We start from the raw sequence: 15,735 nt of genomic DNA on the forward strand, positions 1-15,735 counted from the left end.
TGCCCTCAGGTTCATCAGAACATGCAAGCCCCCTAACCGCGACAAGGTGACAATTCATCGAGGGGGTATATCTCGGAGTAAAACCTTTACTTTATAACAAGACTAACAAATTTTTATTACTATTTCATTACAGTAATTGCGGATGCGCATTAATGCAATAATTACCTTTACATTTACTTTTAATATGCCAGTGAAATTATTTAAATGACACCACTAAATGCCAATTACCACAATCCAACAGAGACAGTATGGGGTAGGCAAAAGAAAGCCTCAGAGTAAAAACCCTTGAAGGGAAAATTTCCTACCTGGCCCTGATGAATCAGTCTTAAATTCACACTAACTTAAGGGTGGGAAGGTGGGTCATGCTGAAAGAAAGAGGCAAGAATAAGAAGCAGCCATGCTTATATAGAGTTCTGCTGCCCATGTTACATGGCATGGGAAATAGGATTCAAGGCAGCTTCTCCCCATTGGGCCATACTGTCTCTATTCATGAGGGGGTCCAAATTCCTTCCCTTGCCTCAGACTTTGCCTTTGAGAGTTTGGATGCAGAGAATTAGAATTAGAATTAGAATCTAGAATCCTAGAATTAGGATTCTAGATGCCCAGATTCTATTCCCTACTTAGCTATGGAAACCAACTGGGTGATCACACTTTCCCAGTCTTAAAAGAAGTTAATGGCTAACCTATACTCAGGAAATCTTGCCAAGAAACTTCCATGGCAGGTTCACCTCAGAGTCACCATAAATCAGAAATAACTTAGAGGCACATATGATCATCAACAAGAACAAAAAAAGATGCAAGAAGGTTTAAAAAGCTTTGCTTATTTCATTTTCATATTCATGTCTTCTTTCCATCTATGTTCATTTTTTTGGATTATCCCAATGAGTTTTTGTGATTTAGGATATATTTTTTCTTAAAATTCATTTATAAAAAACCTCTTCATTTGCACTCTATTTTTAATGAAAGAACACACTGTTTTCTATAGATGTTTTGTATGTAGAATCAAGGAGCCCCCCCCCCCATGCGAAATTAATAAATAAATTCTGTTAGCACTGCAAAATAAGAAAAAAACATGGTGGCTGAACATCTTAATGAGGCATGTTGATATGTCAAATCAACCTTTCTTGCTGAGCACAGATGTATTGTTTTGCATGCCTACTACAGAAGTAAACTTTATATGGATTTTGCCTTTTTCTAACTGTATGTGGAATCACATTCAAATTCAAATAAGCTACAGTTTGTGGCTTAGTAAAATTGAGTGCAGTGGAATAGAGCCACATTGCTCAGAAACCATGTTTCTGCCATATGTTTTATGGATTATTTTATGGTTACATATTTGGACACATATATACATCATTCTACTAACTAAAGGTCAGTTTTTGTGTCATCTTTCCGATTGATGAGGTTTTCTCATGCATTACTTTTACAGCGACATAAATACAGTGTGCTTTAACATGATGGGAAGTTATATATAATCTGTCTTCCTACATGCCTAAAAATAGAATTTGTCCTTTCAAAGAAATATTTATCACAGATTTTATCTGTTGAAATGAAAACTGTGTAGTTTAACAGCAATTTGGTTATTATGGACCTTCTCCTCCTTGTAAAACATGTTTTCTTTAATGATATGATAATGTGCAGTTTCTCCCCATAAACTCAACAGATGTTAATTAAATATGTTGGTTAGGAATAATACAGGTGTTTTGGTTGTCTCTTGTTCAGTGATGTATTTATTCCATTCTTCTTGTGCCAGTCTGGTGACCACTGCTCATTCCTGTCAGTCATGCTGCATTTGAGACTTGAAATAGTTATCCACTTACAGGTAAGAATATGTAAATCTAGCTGAATCATTCCTCTTTTGAATATGTAAACTGCTTTTTGGTGAACAGGAATAGATTTGGTTCTATTAACAAATTATGCAAAATCAAATACAAAACGCAACCAAGATGATAACAATGTACTGTACTACATTCTCTTCTTTGCTTTTTTTTTTTTTTGGTAACACAACTCATTTCATTCAATATAGAGCTAGTCATGGAGTCCAATGCATATTCTTTGGAAGCCACATATTTGGATCTTCATTTCGGTGTATACACCAATATCCTATCCACAGCTTGCAATATACAGAATGATGTTCATAATAACACAGATGTATAATCTGACTCTGCATTCATAAATGCAGATGTGTTGTTGTTGTTTTTTCTATGTAGGCTATGGATTTGGGCATGGATGGGTGTTTGCATGCAGCTGAACTCCATTGTTGTTTTAGGCAGAATCTGTAATTCAACAGCTCCAATTATTTACTATAGTTTTTCTTTGCTCATGGATTATTCTCTATGAGAGCAAAATACTTCATTGCTTGCATTGGCAAATGTCTGTTATCATTTCATAGAAGATGACCAAATAGCTCATGATCCACAGTTAAAAATGTTAGATATTGTTTTAAAAACTGACCCAAACATGGGAGGAAATGCAGTAGAGCCACTTTTGTATCCATTTAAAGAATTCAGCATGCTTTCCCCTATTTTTTAAGGGTTAGTGTCCAGTGGGAAACCATGCCCATAGAAATTACTATTGCCTGGTTTAAAACAATAGAATAAGCAAGAGCAACTTGTAATTATCTATCTATATATGTATAAAATCAATATATGCATTGTCAGTCTCTCTGTACCACAAAGGCTGCTGCTAAGTGACAATCCATTGGCCCTTTGTGATGTCACTGGATTGGCTGTTCCTAGGTGAAAGATAGGCAAAGTAACCCTCTGTGATATCATTGGGAAAAAAGGTGACTGACTTGTGTATGAAGGGAAGAGAGGAAGGAAGGAGAGAACCATAAAGAGAGGGAAATGAAGAGACAAGCCCCCTCTGAGCTGGGAAAGGGAGAAAGAGGAGGGGAAGAGAGGAAGAAATTAATGAAGGAGAAGGAAGGGGGAGAGGGGAAAGAAAAAAGAAAGGAAAGGCAGAGAAAGGAAAGAGGGAAAGTATGAGGGAAGGAAAAGGGAAAGAAGGGATGAAAACAGAGGAGCAGTGGGCCCTCCTACACCAAGAGAGTGCCAGGTAGATACGGTAGATATAAGAAAGTTATTTTTGCTATGCAGAGCTTTTGTCATTATTTATTATTATATACTGGCTTCCCTTAATTCATTCAGTGTAATGCCAAGCAGCAATCTAATTCCTCATTAATTATATTCTTGAAAACAAAAAATAAAATAAAATAGAAATGCTGTTTTCACTGCAAGTAAGTGCTGTTTTGTGAGACTGTGCCGTTTCAGATTATTCTGTGCAAAATTCACACAGATATTTTTTTTTTGCACAGAAAACAGCATATTTTTTTGGCCATTAAACAGCTTCTTACAAATCAAAGATTTGATTTTTTTTTTCTGTAGAATTTTATGTAGATAAGTTTCAAATTGGAAAATTTCCCATCAGGATTTTTCTCTTCAGGTTTCTTTAATGTTTGTTTAATGTTTTCTTGCTATATAAGATGTGAGCGAAACTTTTTCCTTCGTTTCCTTCGTGCTATCATTTTGTTCGTCTACACAAAATGAATGATGACATTTTCATAGGAAACGAGCAGTGAAACAAAAATGAAAGCCATCGTGCTTGCTTTCGTTTTCCTTTCGTTTCAGCCCTGTAACAATAAGTAGGTACTGATAAAGGACTGCTTTCCCATTACAGCTGATGTGTACCAATGGGTCTTTACAATAATCATCATCATCATCATATTCATATTAATAATGATAGTTACTCTGGGACCCTAAGCTGAGTCTGGGAGAGAAGTGCCTCCCCATTACATCAGATGTGTACCAATGGGTCTTAATAATAATAGTAATATTCATATTAATAACGATAGTTACTCTGGGACCCTAAGCTTAGTCTGAGAAAGGAGTACTTCCCCATGACAGCTGATGTGTGCCAATGGTTGTTAATAATAATACTATTATTAATAACAATAGTACTCTGGGGAAGACCCAAACATTTTTAATGTTGGTGGGCTAAAAGGGGTTGAAATGCCCTCTGTGTGTGGCAATTTTCACCCTCTAGCCCAGGGGTCCCCAAACTTTTTAAACAGGGGGCCAGTTCACGGTCCTTCAGACCGTTGGAGGGCCGGATTATAGTTTTTAAAAAAACCTAAGAACAAATTCCTATGCACACTGCACATATCTTATTTTGAAGTAAAAACAAAAACAAAAAAAAACAAAAAGGGAACAAATACAACCTCAATGTTAATCATCATCACAATAATAAAGAAGGTTGGAAGAGACCCCTTGGGACATCTACTCCAAACCCCTTCTGCTTTTGTGCACCACACCATAATCAAAGCACCCCTGACAGATAGCCACCCAATAATAATAATAATAATAATAATAATAATAATAATAATAATAATAATACCACCATAATAAACATGGTTGGAAAAGACCCCTTGGGCCATATAGTCCAACCCCTTTCTCCCTTTGTGAACCAAAACATAAAGCACCCCTGACCAACACCAATAATATTGTAATAATCAGGGTTGGAAGAAATTGCTAGCCTTCAAGAAAAATGAATCCACGACAGGGCTGCAAAGAAGGGAGTCTGCATGGGAAGATAAAACGGGAGGCCTCTACCTTTTGCCACAGGCATGCTTCCATTGTTGTTTTGCCCCCTCCATCGCTGAGGAAGGCACACACCAGGTGAGGGAGGAGGCGGAAAAGGAGCGTGCGAAGCGAGCAAGGAGGCAGGAAAGGCATGAACCTTTCCCTCCTCCCTCGCCCCATGCTGGCCTTTCTCGGCGGCGGCGACAGGAAAGCTGCCGGCGGGGGGTGAGGAAGGAAAAGTGCATGCCTTTTCCTTGCCCCGTTCAGCCCTTCCTCGGCGGTGGCAGCGGGAAAGGTGCATGTGGGACAAGGAAAAGGCGTGAACCTTTCTCTCACTCTGCGCGCACCTTTCCTGCTGCCTTCCTTGGTAGCAGTGGCGGGAAAGCTGTCTGCGAGGCAAGGGAGGAAAGGCGCACGCCTTTCCCTCGCCCCATGCAGCCCTTCCTCGGCAGCAGCAGCGGGAAAGGTGTGCGCAGGACGAGGAAAAGCCATGCACCTTTCTTTCCTCCCTCACCTCACTTTCTCACTGCCTCCCTCAGCGGCGGCGGTAGGAAAGCTGCTGTGGGGCGAGGGAAGAAAGGCGCACGCCTTTCCCTCGCCCCGTGTGGCTCTTCCTCAGTGGCAGCAGCGGGAAAGGTGCGCACAGGATGAGAAAAAGTTGTGCACCTTTCTTTCCTCCCTCACCCCGCATGCATCTTTCCCACTGCCTCCCTCGGCGATGGCGGCAGGAAAGCTACCCGCGGGGTGAGGGAGGAAAGGCACAGACCTTTTCCTCGCCTCGTGCAGCCCTTCCTCGGTGGCGGCGGGGGAAAGTGGGCCGAGAGAGCAAAGCCACATGCCTTTTACTCGCCCTGTACGGCCCTTCCTTGGCGGCTTGGGGAAATGTGCCGTGGGGCGAGGGAGACGAGAAAGGCATCGCCTTTTCCTCCTCCTCCTTCACACCACATGCACCTTCCTTGACGGAGGAGGAAGGAGCCACCGCCGCGGGGGCCGGATAAATGGCCCCGGTGGGCCGCATCTGGCCCGCGGGCCGTAGTTTGGGGACCCCTGCTCTAGCCCAAAAACCGAGGTGGGGAGTGAGCCTTGGAAGCCCTCCCATTTCAGCCAATGGCCCAAAAATTTCCGTTTCTTCGTAAGAAAGATGAAAATTCTGTTTGTATAGGCACCCCATTTTCATTAGTGGGAACAAATAGAAAAATGAGACAAAACGTATGAAACTACACAAAACAAACAGCAATTCCATACAAAAGCACAACATTAATCTATCTATCTATCTATCTATCTATCTATCTATCTAATGGCAAGCTCAATGTCATTCACTGGTTGGCCCTAAAGCATGAAGACAATTTAATGGGGCATAAGGTTATCATATCATGCAAACTACTGCTTCTGATGTCTATGTGTTTTATCTGCAATATCAGAGTTCACCTTTCAGTATTACTGACAGCTATGGTGGGACATCTGCAAGAGAAGACCACTGCACTCATGAACTGTTTGCTTGGCAGACATTGCATAATCCCCTCAAATGGAATATTGAATAACAATTATTATATTCAAATATTGTGTCATTACTAATTTTCCAATTTACCAATTTTGAATTCAAGGACAATATTCAATAGCCATTAATATTTTGGAGTATCTAACAGAAAATTTGTAATAGCAATCAGTATTTAACAGCCTCATCATGCATTTCTATAAATTTAATAATGTTGGTTAAACAAATTTGAATTGTTGATGTTGTAGTAGAGCCTGTGAGTAACGTTACAAACAGTAGTATGGGTGCCAGAAGGGGGAAAAGGGTTACTCGGGAGCAGGAATCTGATGACGAGCAGCAGAGAAAGGATCCGGGACATACTTACAGCACCTACAATTGAGGAGTCGTTTGAGGGATTCTCTGGGGATGATGGGTCAATGAGTGAAAGAGAAGAAGGGGACACCATGGATTGGACTAAGAGAAGAGAAGTGCAAGCTATTTGTGAGGCACCAACAACTAGTGATACCTTTATGGGGTTCTCTGGGGGTGAAGACTGGCAATCAGGGGATCCATCTGAGTCTTGGGGATCTAAGTCTTGACAGAAGATGAATTGGAGGGAAAGGCAAGGGAATTCACATGAAGATCTTGGAGCAGCTGCGGGGGATAGTGATGGGGCGGTGGTCAGTTCATCTTCTGATGATGATTTGTAGATAAAAGTGGGTTCAGGGGCAAGGTGTTGATGTGCGTTCGTGTGCTGGGTGTTGTGTATTGGTGAAGATTCTTGTAGACTTGCTGCTGCCTGTTTTGTGTTCAACGTTGGATTCGGATCTGCAGTTTGGACCTGGACCGGTTTGGCTAAAGACGCTGCTTCTGCAGGACACTGGAGCAACGCTGTTTTGGATTTCTCCCGCTTCAACCCTGGACTTCGGCTGATGACGCTTCTCTTCCTGCAACTCCTTTTGTTAACCATTTGTGTACTGTACCTTTTTGTTTTGCCTCAGAGCGTTTTGTTTGACTTGTTGCTCTTTGCATCCAGTTAATCTGGATTATATTTCTGTTTACCTTTTGGACCAGGTCTGGTTTGGTTTTTTGACTTTTGACCAGTGGAACTGCATTTTAGTTTCTCTGCGTCCCTTTTCTTTTGTTTTAATAAACTCTGTTTTGAAGCCACTTTTTAAGGGCCCTTTAAGGTGTCTGTCCAACAGTCGATGTCCATCTTTGATTATGAAGGTAGCAAAATGAAGAGTGATTTATTTATATCATAACACAACTTCACTAGATTTTCAAAAATTAATTATTCAATGCTTTTTCAATTTTGAATCTTGAAAGAATTGTTCATCTAGACTATATTAAGACTGTTCATAGAGAGGAGGTATTACAATATTTGGCAATGGGTTTTATAGTCATATTTTTTAGTTTGCTTTCATCCTATTTCTTTCCATCCCTCTTCAACATAACCTTCCAGTTCAAGTTTCACACCTAGATCTGCATGTTTTTACTTGAAAGGTGACTAAAATTAATCTCCTTAATTCTATTCCCTGTTGTGGAAATTATGAAAGCATTACTTTCTTTTAACAGTATCTGATTATGAATTAAAGACAGGGAATTGGTGGATTTAGTACAAAAGAACAGCCAAAGAGATTGTACATTGTAAAATCCCCTCAAATGGAATATTCAACAGTGGAGGTGTCCTGTGTATAGGCTATCAAAGGGGCATCAGTATATCAAGACCGATTTCTGTTCTCCCATTAAATCTCACTTCCATTGATGGGGATTACATTAATAGAACACCTGGTTTAAGCCATCAGCCCATTTGCATTGTTCTGTCCTGGCAGTGTAATTTTCTTTCAAGTTCATTTTAGAAAAATCAAAGCAGAAATAGAGAAAGAATGTCATTTTTAATTTTTTAAAAAAGGGAGGCTAAGATCTGTCAAGATATTGTGTATTGTGAAATGTTAAAATCAATCTGGCTTATTAGAAATGCCTTATGTGTTAGTTTTTCCGGCAAGGCATTTCAGCAGTTATGGAGTTAATGAGACTCTGCTATGATTGATGTATCACAGGACCAATGGGGTCAAGTTTGTTTTGACCGGAACTTTCTTTCTTGTTCCTGTGGAATGCAGAGGAGTTTCCTGAGCGTTGATCAGTGTGCTGTGTGTGCATGAGTCGCTTCGGCTAGCACTCATGGAGGAAAGACTGATTTACTCTATTTTGTATACAGTCTTGTAAATAAAAGTTTATTGCCGTTGGATTTTCCAACTGAATCTTCATCTGCTGGAGTGTGTTTGTCCAGTGCTGTTTTTTCCACACCGGGAGACAGTCTGGAGAGAAGGAGGTCAAGACCAGGATGGTGAATTTTTGCATTTCACTCTGCTACCCATCATCCCCGCTGACAAGATCCTATGCATTTTTAGTGTAGGATATATGCCCAAATAGCAGTTATGTTTGATTCCATAGCTGGATTATCAACTGCGAATTGCACTTTAGTGTCATTAGGGTTACCTATTGCATTATAATCAAAAATATCTCAGTCTACCAAGTCAAAAGTGAGATAGATGGTTATATGTGCCTGTTTGTAGAACAGCTGGCTGCACTAAGGACTGCACTCCTTAATGTGAATCCTGGATTGCTTAGGATGGCATGGAAAATAAGGGAACTACTCAAGTCACCCACACTGCATTTCTGGGATGCGGAGAAAAACTCTATAGGGAGGAAACCTATTTGATGGTGTGAAGCCCACTTCACAAAAGTTCCTTCAGACGTGGGAAAATCTTTTCCTTTATATCCCACCTCTGTCACCAATTTAAACCTGGAACTCACACTTGTTCCTAATCCAAGATTGCAGGGATCTTCTTGGACTCTTTAAATCTTATTCAGTGTTTTAGAGAAACAGTCTTCATACTGCACGAAACAGTAACTGAGTTTATTTATTGAGATCTTGCAACAAAAGCATGTTGGTTACATTTGTATATTGCTTCTTTGGTTGAATAACGTTGTTTCATTAAAGCTTTCCTCCATACAAATCTTTATACACAGAAAGATTCACTTGTTTACTATGCAGGAGCAGACTCTCAACTATTTTCAACTTATTATACTATTTCCTCAAATATCTTTTGTCAACATACTCCCTGACTAACAACCAACTTTCATTACCTAGCAGTTACCTTTCCCCATCCTAACTGATTTTAGAATGTTCGGGTTTTGTTTTTTTTCCAACTGCCATTCCTGGCTATCTCCGCTTTCAAATTCTGGCACCAGCTCATTTACATATGACCAATCATATAACTACTTTCTAAGAATCACAAAATGGCTGTTTGCACACCAGCTCTGCAAGGTAGGTCATGTTTCAACTTTAATGATCATATTCAAAATTTACACTATAATTAAGCATTTCACTACAGATGGCCACCAGGGATAGATATTAGAAGGCTTTCTGCTTAGGTGCCAAGTGTCAAAATGCTGCAATTGAGGAGTGCAGGGTATATAAGCAGTATAAGGCCTGGACTTCTCCTCTCATGCCTCTGATTCTAAATTTGACCCACTCTCCTGCCTTCAGTGATGTATGACCTCTTTTGGCTTTTTCAGAGCCAGGTAGGAACTTTTGTGCATGGCAATGCCTAATATGCATGGTACCTTTTTTCAAAATGGGGTCTGAGAATTCCGGTAGTTCCTGAAACCAAACCTCTGGAAATGGGATGGGCAATGAGGCTTGAATTGACTTGTCCAAAAAGCACCACGTGATGACCGAAATTGGCTGCTTTCAGCTGCATCGTGCAGCAGCCATGCATGAGTTTTTCTCCTTTAGCCTTGCCTGAGCCAACCACAGTTAGAACGTGGATCATGTGTCTTTTTGCCAAGCTTGTCTATATATACCAGAGCAAGCTCCTCCATTTTGCTGTGGTATCCTGGTGTTTGAGAGAGAGATATTGTATGCTAGCTAGCTCCATGTTCTATCTCAGTGTCGTCACTGCTTAGTATTGGATTTTGACTCAATTCCAATCATTTTCTTTGGCAATTTTATTAAATTTTCTTAGTTTAATATATTTCAGTCCTTCTTCTTTTTTGTTTTTGCTATTTTTCCAGGGAGGTGAAGGCAGATATGTGTTTGGGGAGGGGCTGTGAAAAGACATTTTGGAGGGATGTTTGTTAAAATATTTTTTACCTTGGGGGGGGGGGAGTAAGGAAAGGAGGGAATAGCCTAACTCTCTTGAGTGTCCATGGGAAGAATACTAGTATTTCAATTTTAATCCCTCCCCAGCCCTATCTATCTTCTTGCTTCTGTACTCTGTCCTTCAGCTTCCTTCCCCCTAAATATTTTTTTTAAGAATTACAAAAAAGCTGTTTCTTCCTCTCATTCATATTTTTGGCTGACTCATTTATTCCCCGCCCCTTCTCTACCTTCTGTCTTGTCTGTACTCCTGTCCCACTACACTTGGCCTTCTCGGTTGTGGCCCCCCGGATCTGGAAGTCCCTCCCTAGGGAGATCAGGCAGGCACCCACCCTTGCATCATTTAAAAAGGAGTTAAAATTTGGTTTCTTCATTGCATATTTGAATAATTCAGTCACCATGATCGTAATTTAAATTAATACATTTTCCTTCACACTGTTTTCTTCTCCTACAATTAATTTGGACATTTGTCACCCTCCCCAATGGTTGAGATATGTTTGCATTTTGTGCTCTTGCCCCGAAGCACTTTATAACCATACTATTGCACTTTAGTTCAAATGGCCCCTCTATGCTATCCCTCCAAATTGGTGGTCCATTTTATTGTTTGTATTGTTACTCATTTTATGCTTTAAATGAGCTTTTATGGATGATGTACTGCTCTCCAAAATGTTGTTTTCATTGTATTTTTACTCTTTGTAATATGTTTTAATTGTTGTACTTTGGTTATTGTTTTCGAGCCTTTGTCCCGTGTTAGCTGCCCCGAGTCCTAGCTGGGAGATGGTGGCAGGATAGAAAAATAAAGTTACTTACTTACTTACTTACTGACAATCTTGTAGAAATGCAAAAACTTAAGAACAGTATTTGTTTTTATTAGTTAAAAAACTTTTAAAATTCCTATAAATTGTGGAATGTGTGAAAGTTGGTAGGAATGGTGCTCTACTGCTGCTCCTATACTGCTGCTGTGGAGAAATTCCAGGAGATACCTCTTTGTGGTTTTTTTAAAGGACATATTATTTCTAGAATTTTTAAGAATTTCCTAAAAATCTGTGGATGACCCAAATGTTCAGAAACTTGGAGTATTTGCAGTCATAAATGTGTTTTCCAAGTGTGACTATTTTCATCTCAATTGCCCTAAAACTGATGGAAAAGGGATTCTTGGAAGTTCCCCCATTGCTGCCAATGGGCCGGATCTTCCCGGGATGAAAATGGTACTTTTAACTGACGGAACAAGAAATGGTATTTCCATCCTCCTGATTTTGGGGAGTTCCCAAAAAATGGAAAAGGGGTCAACCAAAAATTGACACTGAAAACTGGCAGCAAAAATTGTATTTTTTCCCCCAAATTGCCCACCCCTATACCTAAAACTGTACTTAAATGACTTTGACAATTGCCCAGGGTTTCTCTAAATAAGTTATCATCTTGCAGATAATTTGAGGGTGGGGAGTTAAGATTTTGTTGTTCATCTTGGCACTCCTTTGGGTATAACTTTGGAACAACTTTTATAAATCAGACTGCTTGGAGGGTTTGTGAAAGAGTAACGTAAACCTGTGGATTTCACTCTGACATAAAAGTCCCATAGTTAGCAGGAGTGCTCAATGTTTTACTTCCAGTAAATAACCAACAAGGAGCAAGCCAACTATTGCATTGCCCTCAGGGCCCAGGTGATTTGTCAAAAGGGAAAACTGTGTGGGTTGTCTCAAGAGCAACAATTGGAAGAACAACCTTATGTGGCCTCAGCTGGACCCACATCAGGTTGTTCTCCAAACCGTTGCTCTTTTCAGCTCTGGAAAAAAAAGGAACATGGGCAAAATAAAGTTGCTTTTATTTCAACCCACTCTGGTCTCATTTTTCTGTGAGTAATGATCACATTTCGTCTTCCACACTGACATTGCTGACACTTTATTAGGCATTGTCCATGTCTTGTGCCAGTTTACAAGGTTCCTCAGCAGAGATGACTGGATATTTCTTCCTTTGGTATATATATATATATATATATATATATATATATATATATATATATATATATATGCACTATGCAGGCACATTGTCACATACCAGTGCAGACCAGATTCATAACAATGTCATATTTTCAAAAATGTTGGCTAATGTTCAGAATTTTAAAGCAGATATAATGCATTAGTATTTTAAGACACTTTTTTAGCTCAAGAATGGCAGGTCACATAACTAAATGAAAGGGGCCAATTAAAATTGTCTGCATCATTGCTGCATTTTAAGACACTAAAAGGTTCTCCCCTCTTTCACTCTCCCTTCAGTCTTTTAAAATGCAGTAATGATACAGGCAATTTTAATTGTCTGCTTCATTGCAAATAGAGAAAGTCTTTTAAAAGATTTTCTCTCTAAATTAAACATTTAAGTTTCTTAAAATATAGTAATGATGCAGACAATTTTGCAGTCTTTATGTGTGTGTGTGAGATTGGAAAGAGCAATAGCAACAAGGCAAATACTTGTGAATATAAGCAGATTAGCTAAGTATTAAGACTAACTTGGAATTAGAGTGCAACAGCATATGTTTTTCAAGATATAGTATTTGATGTAAGGATAAAGTGAATATATTTATATCTATATATAGATACTTACAGAACAAAAGGTCCCAGGTTCAAACCCCGTGAGCGGCATGAGCGGCTGCTGTTAGCTCCAGCTTCTGCCAACCTAGCAGTTTGAAAACATGCCAATGTGAGTAGATCAATAGGTACTGCTCTGGCAGGAAGGTAATGGCGCTCCATGCAGTCATTCCAGCCACATGACCTTGGAGGTGTCTACGGACAACGCCGGCTCTTCGGCTTAGAAATGGAGATGAGCACCAACCCCCAGAGTCGGACACGAATGGACTTAATGTCAGGGGAAACCTTTACCTTTAGGGCCCCTGGTGGCACAGTGCATTAAAGCACTGAGCTGCTGAACTTGCGGACCAAAAGGTCCCTGGTTCAAATCCCGGGAGCGGAATGAGCGCCCGCTGTTAGCCCCAGCTCCTGCCAATCTAGCAGTTCGAAAACATGCAAATGTGTGTAGATCATTTGGTACCACTCCGGCGGGAAGGTAATGGCATTCCATGCAGTCATGCCGGCCACATGACCTTGGAGATGTCTACGGACAACGCCAGCTGTTCGGCTTAGAAATGGAGATGAGCACCAATCCCAGAGTCGGTCACGACTGGACATCAGGGGAAAACCTTTACCTTACCTATATATAGATACATTTCTAAATATAGATACACACATATGCAAACATGCAGACTGAGATGAGTACGAATTGGTAGATGGTAGGGAATGAAAGCCTATTTGTGAGCAGACATGATCAAATCTACTCAGGAATGACTACAGCCATCCTTAGGTTTGTGGTTTACCAAACTATGTGGTATCCCCATTCCAGGATCTTGGTTGCCAATTAAATTGATGGATATCCCCTGTCGAGTGGCATGTACACATGGATCACTGATGTTTGCAGCTCTTCCCATCCTAATAGGTTATGAGGTTTGTAAGTTTAAGAACTGGTGTCTAAGTGTGTTGTTGTTTCCTCCTGCTGCCTCCTGTTTTGCTCATGTCACTGCTGAGGTAATAAGATTCATTTTCTATTTTTAGAATGCAATTGATTACAATGATAAACCTTCTGTATATCTTGAAATATAGATACTCTTATTCAGAGCAATTAGTTGGATCCAGACTTGGTTAAAGTAGGCACTCTGCAATCAATGGATTTTAGTCAGTCATGACAAGTTTATGGTGATTTAGTTTGGACTGAAGCAAATAAATGCTTCATCTCTTTGAAGAAGGGGATTGATTCTTTCTGTACAATAGCTGCACACAATAGGAGCAGAACTGAGAAAAACCAGAACTTCTGCCTTTCTATCTACATTGCAACAGGATCAAAAGTAAAATGCAGCACAGAAGAGATGGCTATGTTGCTTTGAGTATGACTAACTGTGACACCAGTTGGTACTGCGTAGCATTCATCCATTTTAAAAAGATGCTGTTTCATCTCACTGCAGGGCCTTTATTTCCTCATGAAATATCTTAACCATTTCCCCCAGTGATACAATCTCACCATTATGGGAACACCCTCAAGAACTGGATGATGGAATGTCAAACTACTTTTTAAGAGAATATATTGTCTTGCTTGAGAAATCCCCTCCCTTTGAAGAAGTTCTAATATAAGACAATGGGACAACCTTACAAATTAATTCATTCTAAGCTTATAATATTATGAGTCCACCCATGTCTGAGAGAATGGCTGCTAGTGCTTACAAATGATATTCACAAATAAATTTAGGGTTTTTTAAAAAAAAATTTTTTTTTTATAATGCTTTAAAATGAATAGCATGTGTGCAGTATTTTGGCTCACCTCCCCTTTAAAGTGGGCTTACCAGACAGCAGCAAATTTGAGAGCTTTTCCTGTATGATGTAGTATTCATCCATCATTAGAGTTCTGTCGGGCTGATGATGCATTAATGTAATACATCATCAGAGTGCCGTCATTCCTATGATGTATGGTTCACTAAAACAGTTCTCGTTGGCAGGAGCTCATTGCGGGGATTCAGCAACTTTGACTCTATCATTTTTTTAAAAAGATTACAGTTTCTTTTCTTTTACTACCTCAAAACTGGAAAGGGAAGATTTTTTTAAAAAATGACTTCTGAGATGGGGCAGTTCTGTAGCCCCTTTTCTATTTTTGAATCAGAAAGTGGGGTTTTGTTCAGGAATAATAATAATAATAATAATAATAATAATAATAATAATAATAACAACTTTATTTTTATACCCCGCTTCTATCTCCCCAAAGGGGACTCAGGGCAGCTTACATGGGGCCAAGCCCGAATAAAAACAATAGCAATATAAAACACAACAATAGACAAAAGACATGCAGAATTATAAAAATTTAAACATTAGCCAATAAAAACAAATGACAAGAACTAATAAAAACATGGATTAAAACGGAGAGGTTGTAAAAGTAGACTGGGTAAGGTGCACCATATAAATATTGTAAACACAAGGTGACTGATAAAGTGCTGCAAATTCTTGGAAGTGCAAATTGGGATGGGAATTGACCCTGTGTCTATATCAAGTTGACAAAGGTAAAATATGTAAGGTAAGATATGTGGTATATTGGAGGTCATGAAGCAACAGCTTACTACAAGAAAGCTCCTTGATAAAGGGCAAGCTGTTTAGACCAGGGGTCCTCAAACTTTTTAAGTGGAGGGCCAAATCATGGTCCCTCAGATTGTTGAGGGGCCGAATTATTATTTGAAAAAACAAAAAACAAATTCCTATGCTCACTGCACATGTCTTATTTGTAGTGCAAAAAAACCCTCCAGCAACAATTATTTATTTATTACATTTATACCCCACCCTCTTTCACCCTGAAGGGGACTCAGAGCGGCTTACAAGTTGTATGTACATACAATCTATATATATAAAAGAGTAATGAAATTTCGGCCTAGGACAAAACAACAAAACTACACATCTCAGAAACACTAAACTTGGCAGCACAACCCCTCA

At 39.6% G+C, this 15,735-nt stretch overlaps 1 long non-coding RNA gene across 1 annotated transcript in view; it reads left to right on the plus strand.

The window, feature by feature from the left end:
* Nucleotides 1–612: 612 nt before the first annotated feature.
* Nucleotides 613–15,735, plus strand: part of LOC134298203 (uncharacterized) — a 51,917-nt gene continuing 36,794 nt past the window's right edge. The window contains exons 1-2 of the long non-coding RNA XR_010005154.1: nucleotides 613–804; nucleotides 1,754–1,822. This is a non-coding gene — a long non-coding RNA (uncharacterized LOC134298203). The remainder of the gene's footprint in view (nucleotides 805–1,753; nucleotides 1,823–15,735) is intronic.

This window comes from Anolis carolinensis, chromosome 4 (assembly GCF_035594765.1).
Source record: "Anolis carolinensis isolate JA03-04 chromosome 4, rAnoCar3.1.pri, whole genome shotgun sequence".
In the NCBI taxonomy this organism is placed as follows: domain Eukaryota; kingdom Metazoa; phylum Chordata; class Lepidosauria; order Squamata; family Dactyloidae; genus Anolis; species Anolis carolinensis.